Genomic DNA, 20,579 nt, shown 5'->3' with positions numbered 1-20,579 from the left:
GCAGTACACACACATTGACTGAAATTAAAAATCCTAAAATCACAAGATTTTGCAAGGTTGTAGAGTTGTCAGAACTCCTAAACGTTGCTGATGAATTTGTAAATTGTACAAACACTTTGGGGAGCACTTCAACAACTTCATACTTTTATTTATTCATTCATTCATTCATTCATTTATTTATTTATTTATTTATTTATTTATTTATGTTAACATTTATTTATTTTTGAGACAGAGAGAGACCGAACATGAATGGGGGAGGGTCAGAGAGAGGGAGACACAGAATCTGAAACAGGCTCCAGGTTCTGAGCTTTCAGCACAGAGCCTGACGCGGGGCTTGAACTCATGGACCGTGAGATCGTGACCTGAGCCGAAGTTGGACGCTTTGACCGACTGAGCCACCCAGGCGCCCCAACAACTTCATACTTTTAAACCAAAGGAAATGGAAATGCACGCCCACTAAAATACTTCTATAGAAATGTTCACACCAGCTTTGTTCATAGTAGCCCCACAATGTCCCTCAAGTCATGGGCACGAAAAAACAAATCATGATATATGCACGCAACGAAATAGTCAATGTAAAGGAACAAAGTATTGATAGTTGCGATGACATGGATCTTAGGTTGTTTCAGATGTCTTTTCTAAGTAGATGGATTTTTCCTAATTCAGTAAAACAATCTTTGCTAGAAAAATGGACATTTCATTCAGTATGTTTATTTCAATGTTTGGTGTAATAACAGTCATTTTAAATTCTATGTTTTGGTAGTATTTAAAAACGTTGACTCTTTAACTTTTTGTGTGTGTGTAACGTTTATTTATTTTTGAGAGAGAGACAGAGTGCCAGCTGGGGAGGGGCAGAGAGAGGGGGGACAGAGAATCTGAAGCAGCTCCAGGCTCTGAGCTATCAGCACAGAGCCCAACGCGGGGCTTGAACTCACGAACCATGAGATCATGACCTGAGCTGAAGTCAGACGCTTAACCAACTGAGCCACCCAGGTGCCCCCAAAAAACAGACTCTTGAGGCAGACTGCTTAGGTTTGAATCTTGCCTTCTCTTATAGATAATCATTTTCTCTCTCATTGCCTAAGGTTTGTACCTGTAAAATGATATAATAATAATAGGTGCCTCAAAAGATTATTGTATTAAATGAATTGGTATGGTAAAGCATGTTTCAAGCATTGGCAAATCAAAGCACTATTTAAGGTTAGGTTTTAAATATTACTGAACTTTCCCTGTGTCCCAGTTTTCATGTTTCTTGTTTCATGTTTCATATATTCCTTCTCTGGATCCTTATTAGTGATTAAAGTTTTTAATTTTCATCTCCTTAACTGTTAGGAAGCTATGTCTTACATTATAATATTTTAATAGTTAGATTTACAATTTGAGCTTATATATATATATATATATATATATATATATATATATATATAAATTCTAAAGTTAATAAATATTTTTACCTCTCTTTTAATTCAAAGACCTAAAATAATTTATTTCCCATCACCCTTCTCAGAGCACATTTACAATTGTCAGATTTTTTAAATTTCTAGCTTGTGTTAGAACCTACAAATAAACATTATTTAAGATTTTATGAAATAAAAAAACCATATAGATTTATCCTTATATTTCTTATTCTCCCTTCTTTGATGGATTTTAGACCTTCTTTATGGGACCATTTTCCTTCCTTTTTGACAGAATTTATTTTGTTGAGGGTTTTTTTTTTTCAGTTTTAAACATTATTGTGTTCATCCTTTTTTCTTTTTTTTAATTTTTAATTTTTTTAAATTTACATCCAAATTAGCGTGTAGTGTAACAATGATTTCAGGAGTAGATTCCTTAGTGCCCCTTACCCATTTAGCCATCCCCCCTCCTAACACCCCCTCCATTAACCCTCTGTTTGTTCTCCATATTTATGAGTCTCTTATGTTTTGTCCGCCTCCCTGTTTTTATATTGTTTTTGTTTCTCTTCCCTTGCGTTCATCTGTTTTGTCTCTTAAAGTCCTGTTGGGAGTTTTTTAGAAGCCAGCTTACTCAGTTTTCTTCATGTCTATTTTGTTTTCATTTTTGAAAAATACTTTAGCTGTGTAGACAGTCTAGATTGACTGTTATTTTCTCTGAAAACATTAAGGACTTTTCACTGTAATCTGTTGAGAAGCAAGCTGCCAGTCTAAATTGTACCTCAGTATTTGTACTTCCTTCTTTCAGGTACATGTGAGCATGACAGTCCCAACTCCACTTAATATTACAATTTCCAGCTTGTATATTGAAGCTACATAAACAATAAAGATTCAGGCTCCAAACCAATGACAGGGCAGTGGATGTCAGATTAACAGGGGAAATCTATTTTTCCTCCACTGTCATTCAAGTTGAGACAGCAGTGAAGTGGATTGATTTTCCATTTCCCAGTGTTCTGGATTTATGTAGGTGGTCTCAGATAGGAAACTGGGGATTACAGGGATCTCTTTCGGGATATCTTATGGTCCGAGAAGACATACTGGTTCCCTGGTCACTTTTCTCCTTTTCTTCCTGCTTAGCTCCTGCTGATAGTCTTTCTTGATGTTCATCTATTGCTTTAGAATTTATGTGTTTATTTCTGTGTCCCAGTCGAGCAGTTTTATTTGTTGTGTAGCATGATTCTAGTCACCCAATTCCTCATTTCATCCATTTCATTTCAGTTTATTAGGTTTAAAGGAAAAATATTAACAAATACGCATATGGGGTTGGTCTTAGAAACCATGTCTATCTTGGGAGTTAGTGTATCCATTACGTAGCATAAAACATAGCACATCATAATTTCTTTGTCTTAAAAGTGTTCTTAAAAAACCAAAATCCCCATATTCATCCCCTGTATGAGGCAAAACAATGCAAAATTATTTAAATATCATCTTTTCCTTATTTCTCGGAATGTTGTTCAGTGTTTGACTTTATCTACACTTACTGCTTTATTAGCTATACCTCTTTGGCTTTTGTGTTGTTGTTGTTGTTGTTTTTTAATAGGTTTTGCCTCTGGGTTTACAATATACATCTTTAATACAGTCTACCTTTAAATAATACCTTACCACCTCCCATATAAGACTCTTACAACAGTATGTTTAACTCTCTCCTTCCCAACTTTAACTTACCACAGAGTACCTTCAAAATAGTTTCACTGACAACCCATAGTAACTTAAGAACCCTGGAACAGCAGGCTTCCATTCCCCCTCTGGGTTTTAGTATTGCCATACATTTTACCTCTGCGTATGTTATATATTTTGCAGTAGTTTATTCTTGTCTTTAACAATGAATTTTAGGTACGTCTGGCTGGCTCATTTGGTTGTGACCGACTCTTGATTTCAGCCCAGGTCATAATCCCAGGTCCTGCAATGAGCCCCTCATCTGGCTCCATGCTGAGTATGGAGCCTGGTTAAGATTTTCTCTCTCTCTTTCTGTCTTTCCTCTGCATGTTGTCTCTCAAAAGTTAAAAAAATACTAATTTTTTAAATGAGGAAGGTATTTTACATTTACCTCCCTAGTAACATCCTGGTACTTTTTTTCCTGTACATAAATACAGGTTTTTGTTTGGTATAATTTTTCTTGATCCCAAAGAGCTCTTGTATTGTTCTTTTAGTGCAGGTCTGCTAGTCACAAATTATTTCAGCTTTTGTTCTTGAAAAAGGTCTTTACTTCACCATCGTTTTTGAAGCATGGTTTTTCTGTTTGCTGCTTCCGTAGTTCCAGGTTGACCTTTTTTTTTTTTTTTTTTTTTAATGTTGTTTCATTATCTTTTGTCTGGCTTTACTTCTGTTGAGAAATCTCAGTCTTTGTTCCTCCGTGTGTATTTTGTCTTTTTTTCTTTTCTTTTTCTCCAGGAGCTTTAAAGTTTTTCTATTACTGATTTACAAAAATTTCACTATGTGGAGAATTATGGTATTTTTCTGTTGGTTTGTCCTGATTTTAGTCTGCTGAGTTTGTTGGATTAGGGAGTTTATGATTTTCATTAAACCAATGAAATATTCAGTCATCATTTGGTAAATATTTTTCTTCCTTCCCAATTTTTTTTTCCCTCTGGGATCCCAATGACATGTATGTTATATGATTTCTGTTTTCTCACTATTCTCTGAGTGGCTATTTTAAGTCTCCTCGCATCACATGATTTCGTTTTTAATAGTCTCTGTTGTGATATCTTCACATTTATTGTTTTTTCCATAGTTTTTAATGTTCTCTTAAACCTAGTTAGTGAATTTTTCCAATTAGATATTATATTCTTTAGCTCTAGAGGTTCCATTTGTTTTGTTTTGTTTTTCAATAGTTTCCATTTTTCTTTTTCACTTACCATGTTTTTTTTTTTAATTCTTAGAGCGCATTTGAAATATCTATCTTGGGGCGCCTGGGTGGCTCAGTCGTTTAAGCGTCCGACTTCGGCTCAGGTAATGATCTCACACAGCTTGTGAGTTCAAGCCCCACATCGGGCTCTGTGCTGACAGCTTGTAGCCTGGAGCCTGCTTTGGATTCTGGGTCTCCCTCTCTCTCTGCCCCTCCCCTGCTCATACTCTGTCTCCCTCTCTCTCTCAAAAATAAATAAACATTAAAAAAATACCTATCTTAAGGCTCTTATCCATCATCTCTGTTTTTTCTGTATCTGTTTCTATTGACTGATTTTATCCTAATTATAAGTCATATTTTTTTACCTGCCTAGCAATTTTGATTGAATGCTCTGATTTATTAATGTTATACTACTTAGTGTATGAGTTTTGTTGTCTTTAAAGTATTGACATTATTTTAGCAACTATTTAAATTACATGTAGATCAGCTTGTTTGAAAGCTAGTTTTCAAATTTTCTTAGGTTTAGATCTTCATCTCCTAGTATTTCATCAATAACTATGGTAAGTTGCATGGCAGAGAGGCTTTGCAGATGTAATTAATGTTATTAATCAGTTGACCTTTAGATAGTAAGATTATTCTAGATATTCTAGGTGACCTCGAGCTAATCACATGAGCCTTTAAAAGATGAAGCAGAAGAGAATGTAAGATTATAAGTACAAGAAAGATTGAACATGCCATTATTGGCCTTGAATATGAAGGAAGCCACAAGCTGACCATTGTGAGAGGCCTCCAGAAGCTGAGAATAATCCGCATCCACTAGTCAGCACAGGAGCAGAGACCTCCTTCCTACAATGTGGAAATGAAATCTGCTAACAATCTCAATGAGCCTGGAAGCAGATTTTTCCCCCAGAACCTCCAGACAAGAGTGCAGATGAGTGGGCCGCCTTGTGAGACCATAAGCGGAAAACCTAGTTAACGCACACTATGCCCCAACTTGTGATCCATAGAAACTATAAGAAATGGGCATTGTGTTATGCTCTTAAATTCGTGGTAATTTATTATGGCAGCAATAGAAAACTATACTCTCAGCGACAAGTCGTTTCAACACGTGTGGTGAATCTTTTACCGTCACCATGGTATAAACAACACACCTACTCACATGCACATGCAGAGATACGTGCAATCTCAGAGCTCTCAATTTGTGGTTGTTTAGAATAGGCTCTTTCTCTGCTTTTCGTGCCTTTGATTCTCAGCATTGTTACTGAGACTTGCTATTAGTTTGTATCATTTTACATTAATCCTCTTTACTGTATGTCACCCTCAGCATTTTCCTGTATTACTTTTTTTTCTCTTTTCCCCACTTCTTTCTCTTTCTGTGTATGTGATGCTTCTCACAGTCCCTTGGTTTTCTGTTAATATAATAACATAATTATATACACAGCTAATTAATTAACTCATGTGTATTTTTGTCTCAGTCAAGAAAATACATTGCATTTTGTAAGGTGTTTGTATTTTCATTGCATACTTAACCGCAGAGTGACATGTGGATGCTTCTCTAATGTTGGATAACTTAACAGAAAAAAAATCACTAGTGGTGCATGATGCTTGAGAATGAAGAAAAATTGGCTTCTGAGAAGCTTAATTATTACCATATTTGGTTTTTAGAATTAGATTTGATATGGTTTTTATTTTATTACCATCAAGAGAAAGGTTAACACCAACACTCATAATTTAAATGTGGTTTTAAGTGCTTTGTTAACAGAGGGATTATAATGCATCAGTCTGCATGTTTATGTGAATTGAAAATTTTCTTTTTTTCTTTTTTTATGTAGCCTGCTTTATTTTGTAATTACGAATATAAGCCATAAGTTTAAGAGTCACTATAGATTCCATTCTGTCTTTCACATCTAAGGACTGGTCCATCCCTGGGAGAGTTCATGTTTTCCTAGATCTTTACTATTGACCCCAAGGAAGAAAAATAGATTTGATTATTAAGAGCTATATGTTAGCTGCTATACAAAAAAAGAAAATTAACCATATACACTTTACAGAGATCTAACTTGCCCTTTGGAGGAAAATGTTTCTCCTTTTACTGGCATTTGCTGACTAGACACTTGATGGGAGTATCACAGGAAGCATGCTGACCTCAAATGGTTGGTTGAAGGGTCCCTTTCAGACATGGGCATCTCTCGTTCTGTGATCAACCTCACTGCTTACACAGCTGTGACGAGCTGCCTTTCAAGAGCACCTTGAGTGCTCTCAGAACATGTTTGTTCATTTGTGGATTCTTACACTGGCACAGTCCTTTATGAGGAGAAGGGCCTCAGGAAATAGTTTTGAATAAACTGAATAAACTTTAGGCATTTTCACTGATTTGTTGTTTAAAGCATATTTTGAACCTGTTGGGTAAATTTGGCATACAGGAACACTTTGACATTTTAACAGAATCTGATCTGCAGATTCAGTTGACAACTTGAAATAATTGTCACTACTTTTTTTTTTAATTTTAGGAGGAACAACACCTTTGTTTTCACAAAATGAAACTTTGAACTATAATGCAATTAATGTAGGATTGAGGCTTTTGCTTCTGATTTATTTGAAACCTGTATTAGTTTGGCTAGAGTTTGTGGTTGGAGCAAATCGTCAACTAATGTAGTGCGAATGAGCTTATCAAATGTAACTCCATGAAATAAAATATTTTATTAAAACTAGATGAAGTCAGAGACATTTGATGTTTTCATTCTCTAAAGAAAAAAAGTCTGTTGAAATCCATGGACCTAAAATGTAGTCTCTTAAGTTATCAAAAAAGCCTATTTTAATACAGCTTGGAAATATTTTATCTACCCAATATTTTTTCTTTTATGAGACTAACTCTGCAGAGAGTCATCTTCTTTTATGAAAATAACTCAGGAAAAGTCATTTTTCCTTCCTGTCAACATTTAAATGTTGGTAGCCCCATCTTTATTGAGTTACATTCAGCTGGTTGTGTTTATGAAGCTAATCTATAAGGTTAAAAAAAAGAAGAGAATATAGGAATAGTACTAAAAGCTAATATATAAGGTTAAAAAAAAAGAGAATATAGGAATAGTATTTAAAACATTTCAAATGTCTTATTAGTTAGAAACTATATCTATTAATATTGTTCCCAGAAATTAATTATTGCATTGGATTCCTCTCATCTGAGCATAGCTTAGATGTATTATTAAGATATCGGGTGAGAAAATTCTCAGTAGTTAATTTATTCTAATTAATAAAGGCCTGTATTCTAAATGTGTTTATTGGTAGGGCTCCCCAGGCTCTGATTCAGTAATTTCATTCAACAATCGTATATTAAATGACTATTGTCTGTCAAGCCCTTTTCTGAATATTAAGGGAACAATAAAAAATTCAAATTCATACCCTCAGAGAAGCTATATTGTAAGGAAGGATATAGGCAATGTACAGACATATAGTAATGTCAGGTAGTGATAACTTTGAAAAGAACAACAAACAGACTTTAGGGATAGGAACAGGTAGAGGCAAGTAGAGAGACATGGGCATGGCCAGGGAAGACCTGTCTAAGGAGGTGCTATTTGAGTAGACAACTAGACGTGGGGGAGAGAGCCTGCACACTCCTGAAGAGAGAGGGTCCGGGGGAGGAGCAGCAGCTTGTCAGGCAAGATGGTGTGTCTGAGGATGAGGGAGGAGAGGCCAGCATGGCTAATGCTGAGGGAGAACATGGGAAGAGGGAGATGAGGTCAGCAAGGAAGCCAGGCATTTCTAAGCCATCCTTCCTATAGAGTAAGCTTCCAAAACTTATAAAGAAATTAAGTCATGCGCTCATTTCAAACCCATCAGCGATCTTCACTGCTGTCATCTTAAGACCCAAAGACCTCAGCACAGCACATAAGGTTGTTCCTTTCATTAACTTTACTTTACAATTTCCTGACCCAACCTCTCCCTTTTCCTTTAATTCAGTATTGCAGATACACCAAACTAATTATACCTTCAAATGTGGTGCTTTCTTAGTTCAGAGTGCCCTACTTCCCCTCTTATTGTTATTACACACTGTTGATTATATTCTTATGAGAAGCTTCTCTAATTTTCCAAGTCTAAGTTAGATGCCCTCCTATGATGACCCAAACCATGTGCACTCACCTATTGTAGAAGTATCTCATTGTCCTATAATTGCCTATTGACTTTTATATTTCCTCCATTGGACAATATGTACCCTAAAGCCAGAGACTTTTTTCCCTATAATTTTATCATCAGGACATAGTATAGTACATGGTTCATACTAGGAGCTTGATAAATTATAGAACATTACATGAGTAAATGAAAATTGTTACACAGCAGAGAATAAAGTTCCTACAAAAACTATGTAGAATAAAAAGAGCACAAAGTTTGGGGAGCACCACTATTTAAGGAATGGGGAGGAACAAAAAACATGAGGAAAAATACAAAAGGAATAAAGATGTAAGGAGAATGTGCAGTGTACTGAATTGCAGTGGTCCAGGAAAAATAGAATTTTGAGAAATGGATGATCAGTAATGTTAAATGGATATAAAAGTCAAGAATAATGACTTTAAAATGTCCAATAGATTTGACAGTTAAACAGATATTAATGATTTTATGAGAGGAGTTTCAGTATGTGCATGGATCCAGAAGACAGACCATGGAGTAGTAAATGGGACAGAGGAGTTGGGTGACAGCACAGCTTTGCTGTAACATGGAAGGAAACTTTTTGTGTTCTTCGTTATCCTACTCATTGCCTTCTGTGGATGGTGAATTCTGGGAACTAATTGATGTTTAATTCCCTGAGTGGCTAGGTCATGACTTTTGAACATTCAGGACAATAATGATGGATGTTGCAAATTTGGATGAGCTTGCAGAAGAGACCAGAGAAAGGAAGAAATGTGGAAAGACTCCAGAGGGGGAGAGTTCCCAAGTAAGAGTAGTTTGAAAGACTAGATCAAAGGAAGGTTCACTGGGTGATGGGTGGCACTTTGCAATGGATCCTGAAACAGAGAGATTGAGAAGAGATACCTATCCAGGGTGGCTGTGAAATTACACCTCACAGGTTTCTAACTAGAGACAGAGTTACTGACCTAGAGCCTGGCTCATGAGCTTTGAAATCCATCTTGTGTTTGTGCTGTGGATGCACATGCCGTGGATTGCTCTCAGCCACTGCTCGAGGGCAGCAGCAGGGACACTAACCAGCCTGTTCCTGGGAGACGTGAGCTCCTCATGGCCGACTGTGGCTCAGGGTCTCCCCAGTGGTTTTGATGCAACTTGCTGAGGCTGGACAACAGTCTAAGATGCTTTCCACAGCCTTCCCTGAGCACTTTATCATTTTCCCTCAATTTTACCTTACCTTTACCATTTTCCCTCAATTTTACTGTAATAAAATCCTTGCATACTTAATCCTGCATTAATAGTTGCTTTCCAGAGGACTCAGACTAACCGGTGAATAGTCTGTGACACTGCCTTTCCCATTCATGTTTCTTCAAAAGATATTTAATATAATGTCAGTTTATCACTAAAGCTCATTGAAACAGGTTCTTCTTTGTCAGGGAGTGATAAAGTGAAATGATGACAACTGTTCAGGAATGCCATAGGTTAAGGATAGAAGCTGCTCACAGCACAGAGTCACATGTAGATTATGCAGTGATATGAAGTCCTCCATATAAGTAAAACTAGGAGTATCAAAGTGATGCTTCTTAAGCTGAAGATGCAATTATGTCATCCAGGAATCTTATTTTATATCTCAAAAGAAATGATGTGTTCCTGATTGTGAAATATCCTAAAAAGTAGAAGGCATATAATAATATAGTAATAGAACAAAATAATACCATATAGGATTCAGGCTCAAAGATATTACATACTAGAACCACAGGGCACTTTTGTGACCACTTACTATCATCTCCTAATTATATATATAAGAAATGAACAAAGGGTAGATGCCTTGCTCCAGGTGTTGCAGGCTGCAGTCACTGAGCCAGAAACAGAAGCCATTTCTCCTCCTGTATCTGACAGATAACTAGGGTCTAGTGCTCTTTGGAACACACTAGAGAGAGAAACTGTTGCCCATTGAGATTCCACAAGATCAAATACACAAACAAATACGACTGGATCAGGAATAAAGAATTACATTCACATATATTTCCCATTTAAATAATAATATACATTATTGATCAAAGGATAACTATATGCCTTGCCCTTACTATACAAGGACTCAGGAATTCCTCGAACAACTCACAAGAGGTAAATAATATTCTATAAAAATGAATCATCCAAGATTACATAGTACCTAAGGTTACATAGTACCCAAGGTTACACAGGTAAGCCCTCTTCCTCTTAACTTCAAAATGGGGACTGGCTAATGAATCTGAGGTATTTTTTGAACTTACCTAATTTTCTATCTGAAAACCTACCTAAATTGACTTTAGATACTTATGCATACTTATTTTTTCATATAATTTGTTTTATCACAGAAAAAAAAGTAACAGATGCATTTAATGGTTTTGAAAACATTTAAACAGGTGGACCTCAAAATCTATGAAATGAGCATATTGCTGTTGTTTACTCTCGTTTCCCTTTTTTCTGTTTTTTTCCAAAAAACTCAAGTGCCAAGTCCTATGAAAACTTAAAAAAAAAGTGGGATTTGTTTTGTTATGTTTCTTAATATAAAAAAATTTTAAAGCATTGATTTATGCAGTGACCAAAATAATAATTCTAAACAATAAAAGCAGATGTTACGAACTCTGGACAAGATGTGGCAATGTACTGGACCACCTTGCAAATAAGCTGCTTTTGTTCAAATCAAGTATAAAAATTAGTTTTAAAGCTTCATTTTAATATACATTTCTGATATGAGCATTACCAGTAAATATTATTTGTAACTGTTTTCTTTCTGCAACTCTCCTGGTTATATATTTTATTGAAGCATTCACTGTTATCAAGAGAAGAAAGAGTTCAATAAACCATGTGTTCAGAAATGCATGGCCATAGGCCAAGAAGTTAAGTAAACTAATCTGGTTTTCCCATATTTCCTTGTGCTATAGCCTTAATTTTAAAACTCTATTGTTATTCACAATTTATGAGATGGTTAACTCTATGCACGTTCTGTAGCAAGGTAGACCAGAATCTTCTCATCCTGCATCTCTTATAATGTCACCTGTACTTTTACCTCTTCAGCCATAGATATCTAGGGTAATAAACAAGGTGATTGAAAAGATGAGGAAAGAGCTTAGAGAGATAATATTGTCCTGAAAGTTTGTGTTATCATTTTTGGTCAAAATCAGCAAGAGGAAGTTTCTGTGCCTGGTAGATGTGTCCCTGTAAGTTTTGACAGAAAGAGCAGATGGCTGTCATAGTCTTGTGACATGAGGTTGGAAGCCATTTCTACTAGGTTTAATAAGGGATGACCCACATGAAACTGAATGGGCCTTCTGAGATGGAGGAAAAGAGAAAAAAGTGCAACTCCATGGTGACAGCCAAGAGGCAGAGAGAATGAGGGAGGAAGTGTGAATTGTGGGAGAAAGAAGGCAGGAGCCAATCCACTAGACCTGCTACAGAATAGATAACTTAAGGAAATTCAGGAAAAGGCATTTTGAACTATTTTCTGGATTCTGTGGTGTATTTGATTTTATAATAGATATATGTTTTCCTTCCTGGTATGGGATTCTACCTTCCTTTTTAAAGGTTATGCCCATGAAAGTGTTTCAGAATTGAGACGTGAGTTATTTTAAACACAAATGACTTTTCTAAAACCTCATATAATTGAGTAGGACAGGAATTTAGATACCACATCCAACCTTTGGAAAAAACTTATACTCAAAGAAGTGAAGAGATTTCCCCAAATTTGTAATGTCAATATTAGTGAATACAGGACAGGAACCCATCTGATCTCCAATTTGTTTTCTTACTGCCATAAGTTGTCTTGTTTCGGGCTGCTGTAACAGAACACCATGGCCTGGGTGGCTTATGAACAACAGCAGTTTGCTTCTCATGGTTCTGGAGGCTAGAAAACTAGAGATCAAGGGGCTAGTATATTTGGTGTCTGGTGAGAATCCACTTCCTGGTTCATGCATCACTATCTCGCTGTGTCTTCACATCATGGAAGAGGAGGGAGTTCTGGGGCTCCGTTTAATAAATCCTGTTCAAGAAGGCTCTACTCTCATGACCTAATCATTTGCCAAAGGCCCACATCTGAATACCATCATACTGGGGATTAAGATTTCAGCATAGGAATTTTGGGGGGATACAAACATTGAGTTCATAATAGAAGGTAATTTTTTGTTCTTTGATGAAACCAACCAGTTAAAGTAAAACTACCAAACAAGCAAACAAAAAAACCTAGTTTCAAAGGGGATCCACGCACTACTTTAAATAATGGAGTAAGGAAAAATAAGACAAGAAGCCAATGAGTCCTCCAGCTGCCTTAGAGAGTTGACACAGTTGGCGAACACGGGTGGAAATACAGGTGGCATGTGAGAATTTAGGGATAGAGTATTCTATCTGGATAGAGTGTCAGAGGGAAAGGGGGAGAGAGAGAGAGAGAAGTAATGACCACAAAAATCAGGAAAGCCTCTAGCAGGTGATATGAGTAGGGCTATTTGGGAAAGAGATAAATGCCAACCAGGCTTCCTATAGAGCTGTCTACACATAGAATGTTCTATGCAAAACACTGGGATGGTTACTGGTCTGGCGTTTTGCTCCAGTACTCCCTTTTTATGCTGTTTTCTGTATCACAGGGGCAGAATATCTACACACTCCCTTTTCCAGACTCCCCTAGGGCATATTTCTAGTAAGTTGCTGATAACGGGAGACACTGGCAATAGATTGAGAGGTGGGAAGAAGGGCAGACCCTTATTTTCAGCCAGCACGTGGCAATGCACTTGGCAAGTGATGAGTGCCAGCCTGGGTTCCTGCATTAGCAGCACTGGAGGCTCCAGCAGCTTTGTTAGCCCAGTGCTCCTGGGCTCTGACTCCTGCAGTGTCACAAGGAGTGTGGGCTCCTGGGTCCATCAGCAGTGGCTCTGGAGGAACTCCAGCATCCACAGCAGCACAGCCATGAGGACATGGGGTCACACCATCTCCCTTTTGTGTCCTTAGCCCCGGGAGTAGTAATGGCATCCTGCAGTTACTAATAGCAGTAAATTATGCAGTTACCACTGTCTAGGGGAATTTCATCCATTCTTTCTTTCTTCTTTTTGTTGATACATTTTTTTGGTTACTTTTATAACCAGTTTTCTAATCGAATCGGTTTGAAATACGTGGAGTTGGTTTTCTTTTCCTAACTGGACATGGGTAGTCACAAGCAATGTATACTACTCCTACATCCTGCTCAAAAATAATACAGGAAAGTTTTAAATTATTCACCAAGTGTTGTGCTGTTTCTGGGACAATGACAATATACAAAGACTAGTTTATGCCAAGCCCTGGAATCCGCCAGCTTATTTTTTTTAATATGCTGATTTCTGTAGACTATGTAAACAGTGAATGCAAATATTACTCTTATGATTAAGTAACTATGCATTTTCATATTAGAGCTCATTGTGTTACTTTCTTAGTGCAAGTTATTTCTGTAAAGAACTTATGTATATATGTATATACTGTGCAGTATAGCAGATCAGCTCCAGATAGGTTGACAGCAATATACCACATGAACATAAGGACTTCCCTAAATATGTTTACTTGAGCCAAACGTACGCTGCAATTGAACAAGGTTGGACATTTGCTAAGATATATGGAGCACAGAGGGGTTTATCTTTATTTGCTGAGTACTAGAGGAGGGCCCAGTGAGGGACACAGAGAGATGGTAAGAGGTATACAACTGTCATTTGGCTGGGGGGTGGTGAGCAAGAACCAGCATTGAGCAGAGTGGTTCCCTGGAAAGGATCAAGGGAGACTTGTGAAAGGACACACAAACCAACCAACCAAAAAAACCCCAAAAAACAACAAACAAGCGAGGTGAAGGAAAGCCAGGGGCCCTGTTCAGTTTATCTGTGTGACTCAGCATAGACAAGTAGGTATGTAAAGGCATGATAAGAGTTATTTTTTGGCATTGATGATGATTTTGAATACAGACATACTATGATTATGACGATCTGTTCAAAGATTATGCTGTGAGAAAAAAACACCAATTTTCATGTTCTCTCTCAATGGGAGGTTAAGAAAACTCAGGATATTCCCCCATTTACCTTTTGGTTGATTGAACAATTGAAGAGCAATGAGTATAAAACCTAGTATCTAAATCCTTCATAGCCATAATGATATTTTAAATCTCACTTGGATAAATTTTCATCCCAAACTGTATTCTGTTGCTTCATAGGAATGTATTAAAAGCATTGCAAAGATTAATGAAAATAATGAAGCGTATTTAACTTGAATATACATGTTTCATATTATCATCTCTTGGAAGTCTTATTTCTGAAAACAAACAAAAGGTCCTAGGAGACAACTGTGGTTGATAGCACATTTTGAGCTACTCCACTGTTCCAGGACCCTGCAGAAGGCAAGGTGAAGGGATGGTGGAAAGAGATCCTGTGGTATGGGAAACAGGTACATTTGAGAAGTTCAGAGAACCTTCTCTTAACTGCTCCTGCATGTTCCCTTCTTCCAAGCCTCCTTTCTCATGTCGAGTCCTTCTCTCAGGTCTGTATCTCTCTAATGGAAGGATAGGAAAGAATTTAGGTTGTTACCGTCAACCTTTTAAAAGAAAAGGTAAGCAATTCAGACAGCAAAATGGAGTTTATTCAGAAATAGCAGAGGAATTGCAATTCAAGACAAGCAGACTATGGCGAACCATTGGCAAGTCCAGAGAACAGAGGAGGAGCTTGTCCTTTTATAGAGGAAAGGAGGAAGTTGGGGGAGGGGGGCAGTTGTTTGAACAAAAGTTCACTGGAGGAAAATAGGAGTTTGAAGTGGTGACGGTTTTTCATTGGCCGCCGGGGAGTGCAGCTTGCTGCTGCCAAGTGGATAGGAAGTCTTCCTTCTTCCTGCTGAACTGTGCAAGCTGCGATGAGTGATACCTGCGTGAGAGCCCTCCCTTCACGGGTCCCTGCTTCCAAGTTGAAGTTAGGTTTCCTTATACATTTTCACATTAGTAGTCTATCCAGGGATAACTAGCTTGCTTTGTTCCTCAAAGTTTCGGGCCTTAATCCGTAAGCATAGGTGAATGGTAAGCAAAGGCCACAGAGGATAATCCACCTGTGTCTTTCTTACTTACCATCTCCGCACACACCTAAGACATTTCTTGGTGCACTCCTCTTGCACACGCTGAGTAGACTTGGAAAGGAAATTTCAAAGGAGCGACTCATGAAGCAGTTCCCGCTTGGGTGGTAGAAAGCAGACACGGGCTTTTTACTATTTTTGCCTTGGAAGAAGTCCAAGACTTCTTCACTTGTTCAGTGTTTTCAGGCATCTGGCCCACGTGGTGCTGACGGCAACTTCCTCTACTGGCCCTGATGTAAGGCTTTCTCTAGGTAGCATTTTCTGCAGCCTTTGTGCAGAGCACAATGGCTCTGAGCATTGTGCTCTTAGAAAGAGAGTCGTTACCGTCACCATGTTTACCCACTTGAATACTATCTCTGTCTCTTTCTTGTTGAAAGTGGGGTTAGAGGTTAATGAAGGACATTGTGATCTTTAACTCCAGGGTGACTATGTTATCCCCTTGTCTGTGGATGAACACCTCCACACCTCCTAGGCTGCATCCCTTACTTCCTATGTCTCACTATTCCCAAATATTCTAAGAATAGAAAGGTCTTTACAACCTTGACTCTGTGTGATATGAGATAAGGGGTGATGGTCTGTGTAAAGCATACATATATTTTCTTTTTCAGGGGGTATCTCGACCCCAATCTTGTCCTCCGAATCAATAGTACAGTGCCTCAAAAAGCCCTCAGAACCACGTCTGCCTGCCAAGGTAATACAGAATATGTCTTCCATTTGTTATTCAGATAGTCAGTTCTTCTTGCAATTGCTATTTACTGATTCCCATCTGTTAGAGGTTTTCCTTGTACCCAATGGCAGTTGAAACAGATTGTGAATGTAACAGAAAATGTTTTCTTGGCACAGAAAAGGAGTATTTGTTTTAATTGACAAGGTGTAACATTTATGAGATAAAAATGAATTTTAGCCATCTCATTTATTTTACTTCAGTCTATTCAAGACAATTATTGGCGTTTAGGTATATATAGAGTAACCTTAGGAAATTTTGGAAAAGAGAGAAAAAGAACTCTCAGGAAACTCATTTCAAGCTTGCTGATTTGAAAACTTTCAGGGAAGTAGCAGATTTGGAGAATGGGGAGGGAGACTTAGGGTGGTAGAGGAAATTCTTAGTGTCTTATGTGCTGCTATAATTATCTAGTTTTTTTTAGAAAATAAAGGAGTGTTATTATTTTAGAAAAGCAATTTCCCCTGCTCGGCAATGATAAATAAATCATTTTATTACAAATGAGCCTGAAGTCAATGCTTTCAAATGAGAAAAAAAAATCAATCCCCTATTTCTCCTTAAGAACGATCATTTATTTGATGAGTATCTTTCATCTGATAATGATTTTTTAAATCTTATTTCTTGGTACCCTCATGAGTAGTAGAATATATTGAACAGTAAAATGCTAAGCAATTTTTGAGGTTAGGCACTTATCCCAGTTAATAAGTGAACTGAGGGTACCAGATTCATACTGGATTAGACTATTTTAAAGGGATATTAGGAAGATGCCCCCCACCAAAAAGTATTTTTAAAAAGTAAAGTTGAAATGTAGTAAAAAGAATTAAAGTTGAAATTAACTATTCTTATCAATGGAAAGGCCTTGTATTTTTCCCAAAGGAAATAAAGTGATTTCAACCTTATGAGATCATTTTATTAGAAAGAAAAAAAGGAACACAAGGGAACATGGTTCTATCCCATTTGTAACCCAGTGAGGCTCATTAAATCATTATATGATGCTAAAATGAGAAAGAAGTATCTATAATGCATCCCGCTTTTCAATTTTGGAAAACATTTGGTACAATTTGAAAGAACCCAAGGCAAAGGTACTATGGTACAGGAAGCATGATTTTGATAGATACTAGTATTTTTAAGCCCCAAGGGACCCATCAAATGTCCTTTGAGAGTCAGAGTATGAGAAAACACCTACTATATATTCTGTCTTCATGTAGCAGTGTTATCCAACCATTTCCCTGCCTCCTTGAAACCTTTGTCTTCATCTGACAGACCATTTGCCCAGAGCTGTTAACCTACTTTTCTAATTGGTTTAGGAGTGAGGGTGCCAAAGAGGAGCATGAGGATGTAGGACCGCAGGAACCCTCTGAGAAGTGTCCCCTCAGTAATCACTACCTTTCCTGACTAAGCAGACAAATGCCCCTGTGCGTGCATGCTTGCAAATTTCCAAAAGCAAGATTTCTTACACTAAAATAACTTTTCCTAAATGGCATATACAAATACAGGATTTTCCCCCTGTCACTTTGATTAATGCTGTTTGGATTCTCATAAACCACCTAATAATTGACAAAGGGGGAGGGGGAGTCAGAATGTCTACCGGGATGACCCTGCACATTCCAGACCTGGCTTCACGGGGTGCTGGCATTCAGAAAATGTTCTTTAATCTGTTTCCCATTGACCTTTCAAATCCTGTTAATTGCTTGTACAGTAGGCATTAAAAGTCAAGCCTGGCAAAACCAAGAAAGCTGAAAGTTTTCATTCAAAGGATGAAACAAATGACAGGAACCATGTCAAATGTGGGCCAGGTGGGAAACACGGGACATTGGCTAGGAGACTGTTCAGTAGAGAGGAAATGGACTCATTCAGGTTGACCCCAAGGGGAACTCAGGAGACAGTAGTCGTCTCTGGGAGAAATTACTGGGACCCCTGACACCTCAAATCTGTTACAAAGATAAACTATCAATTCATGGAAATACTTTCAAGAAGATTCAAATATCAGATGGTATTGGGTTATTTTGTACTTATTTCTAACTTCAAGCTTCTGTATCCTATTCTGAAATTACTGTTTACTTCAAAACTTATCTTTAACATTCTATTAAAAATTTTGACATGAGTTTGAATTTCAGTTTATAAGGAAAAATCAGGCATGAGTGATTTTTTAAAAAAATCACATATCCTAATCCCTGGTACTTGCCACATAACATTTATAATGTTCCTTCCTATAAATTGGTTCAATATTCCCTATCATTAAAGGGAGAATTAGTGAATGTTTTACCAAATTATTTTGGGCTTAGAGTCTGTTCTGCCAAATTTCAAAATTTGGACAAAATTGACTTTGGCCATAGAAAGTAGATAGCTATTGGGGCACCAGGGTGGCTCAGTCGGTTAAGCATCTGACTTCGGCTCAGGTCATGATCTCATGGTTCATGAGTTCGAGCCCCACATCGGGCTCTGTGCTGACAGCTCGTAGCCTGGAGCCTGCTTCAGATTGTGTGTCTCCCTCTCTCTCTGCCCCTCCCCCAAGAGAGCTTTGTCCCTCTCTCTCTCCCACTCTGTCAAACAAATAAATAAATAAAACAATAACTCTGACCCCACATCCCCACTCTGACCTCACTCTCCACAACACTGCAGCACCTGGGGATTGTGAATCGGCACACTCAGGCGTGCCCTGCTTCCCTCCCTTGTGCCAAAAGATCAGGAGCCACTGAGCCACAAGGAAGATGGCTTTATTCCTGTGGAGGGAGGAGACTCTCCTCTTTGGGAGGAGAATCTAAACACTCAGACAGAAGCAGGTTATTGAAATGGAGCTCCAGAAAATTATAGCTTTCCAGATGCTACTCTGTGGAGGCTTTGCTGTGCATCCTCATTAATAATTAGTGGGTAATAGAAGAAAACCATCTGGGCACTGAGACCTATGATCTATGAAAGGTGCTGTGGAAAAGCAAACTGTGATATAGGGATTTGAACTGCCTGTGCCCCTTTCTTCCACCCCCATCAAGGCAAAAGCAGATACAAAAGAAGAGAAGTCACATGGCGTTATCTCCAAAAGACTCTGCTTATCTTGAATACTTGAAAAACAGAATGAGTCTTGATGAGGAAGAATTACAGTCTTAGCATATTCAGGACGCCCTGGCTACCTCAGTAAGGCATGTTGAATAGGGCATCTGGTGAGAGATGGTGAATCCTTGAAGCAGCCACTGTTCATCTTGCTCCCACCACATGGAAGCCACTATAATAGACATTCAGACAAATAAAGAGGAAGATCGATATGAAAATCTCTGTCTGCAGTGAGTTTCTTTCTTTTCCAATTAGGTAGAGGAGAGAGCAATGTAAGGCAGTAAGTGTAAGAAAGAAAGATAAAAGTTATGCTCTGATACAGGCAAAACAACAAGCAGTGGAAGATCAAAGAAGGGAGGTTAATTTCGAATAAGGGTAATGGTGGAAACTTCAGTGAGAACCTGCCGTCTGAGAGAGATCTTGCAAGGTGATATGGAAGAAAAGAGGTAAAGATAGAATAAGGGAGAGCATGAGCAAAGGATGAGTTAGGAGTTTTCTTAACATTTTAAGGAAAAGTTCAGTCCTCTTTTGTGCTAGAACACAGAAGAGAGACAGAAGGATCTGGAAAGAAACTTAGAAAGGTAGAGTTAGGGCAAATTATACAAGACCACAAGATCTGGAAAATAAGGCTAGGACTTTCAACATTATACCACAAGCAAGACAAAGCTAATATGGTTTTGTATGCATGTGTGTGCTGGAAGTTTAGCTTAGCTACCTGATGGTATTGCTGCCTCCGCATTCACTTTATTTGGCCAAGCAGGCTGCGGTGACCTTAACCTGATACTAGCCCCTCAAGCACATGACCTAAATAGCAGCTCTCAGAGTCACCAGGTAGACAGAGAGGTAGTGAGGGCCAGATGGAGACCACACTAAGGAACACGAGGATTTGAGCCTAAGCAACCAGGCGTGTTGTTACTGTGATAGGCTAAGTAGGGATTAGTGAGGACAATGGTAATGTGACGACCACAGAGAAAGTCAATATTAGGTAAAGCAGAGCCACTGAGATATGAACTCAAGAGAGAAAGGGTGACGCTGAACTTGAGTTTGGGGAAGGACAAAATGGCAGTACCATCAGTTGCAAAACCAAACCCCGTGAAAGAGCAGGATCAAAGAGGAAGGTGATCTTTGAACAGGCCCATTCCCCTTACAGCGTTTAACTTCATGCTACAGGATCACCGTTGCTGGAGCCCTCCCTCAGAGTGAAGGGGCACAGCGGCATGGAGTCTGTATACTCCAGTGTATTACGTAAATCTCAGAGAACTAGAGAGAACTGTTATTAAAGAGAAGGAAGGAAGAC

The 20,579-nt window shown here is 38.1% G+C and overlaps 1 long non-coding RNA gene across 2 annotated transcripts in view; it reads left to right on the top strand.

The window, feature by feature from the left end:
* Positions 1 to 19,479, top strand: part of LOC132691573 (uncharacterized) — a 140,240-nt gene extending 120,761 nt beyond the window's left edge. For both annotated transcript variants that reach the window (XR_009615867.2, XR_009615868.2), the window contains exons 3-4: positions 16,122 to 16,204; positions 19,225 to 19,479. This is a non-coding gene — a long non-coding RNA (uncharacterized LOC132691573). The remainder of the gene's footprint in view (positions 1 to 16,121; positions 16,205 to 19,224) is intronic.
* The last annotated feature ends 1,100 nt before the right edge of the window (positions 19,480 to 20,579 follow it).

Source organism: Panthera onca, chromosome B1 (assembly GCF_046562875.1).
Source record: "Panthera onca isolate mPanOnc1 chromosome B1, mPanOnc1 haplotype 2, whole genome shotgun sequence".
Lineage (NCBI taxonomy): Eukaryota > Metazoa > Chordata > Mammalia > Carnivora > Felidae > Panthera > Panthera onca.
This window is presented reverse-complemented; position numbering and strand designations above follow the sequence as displayed.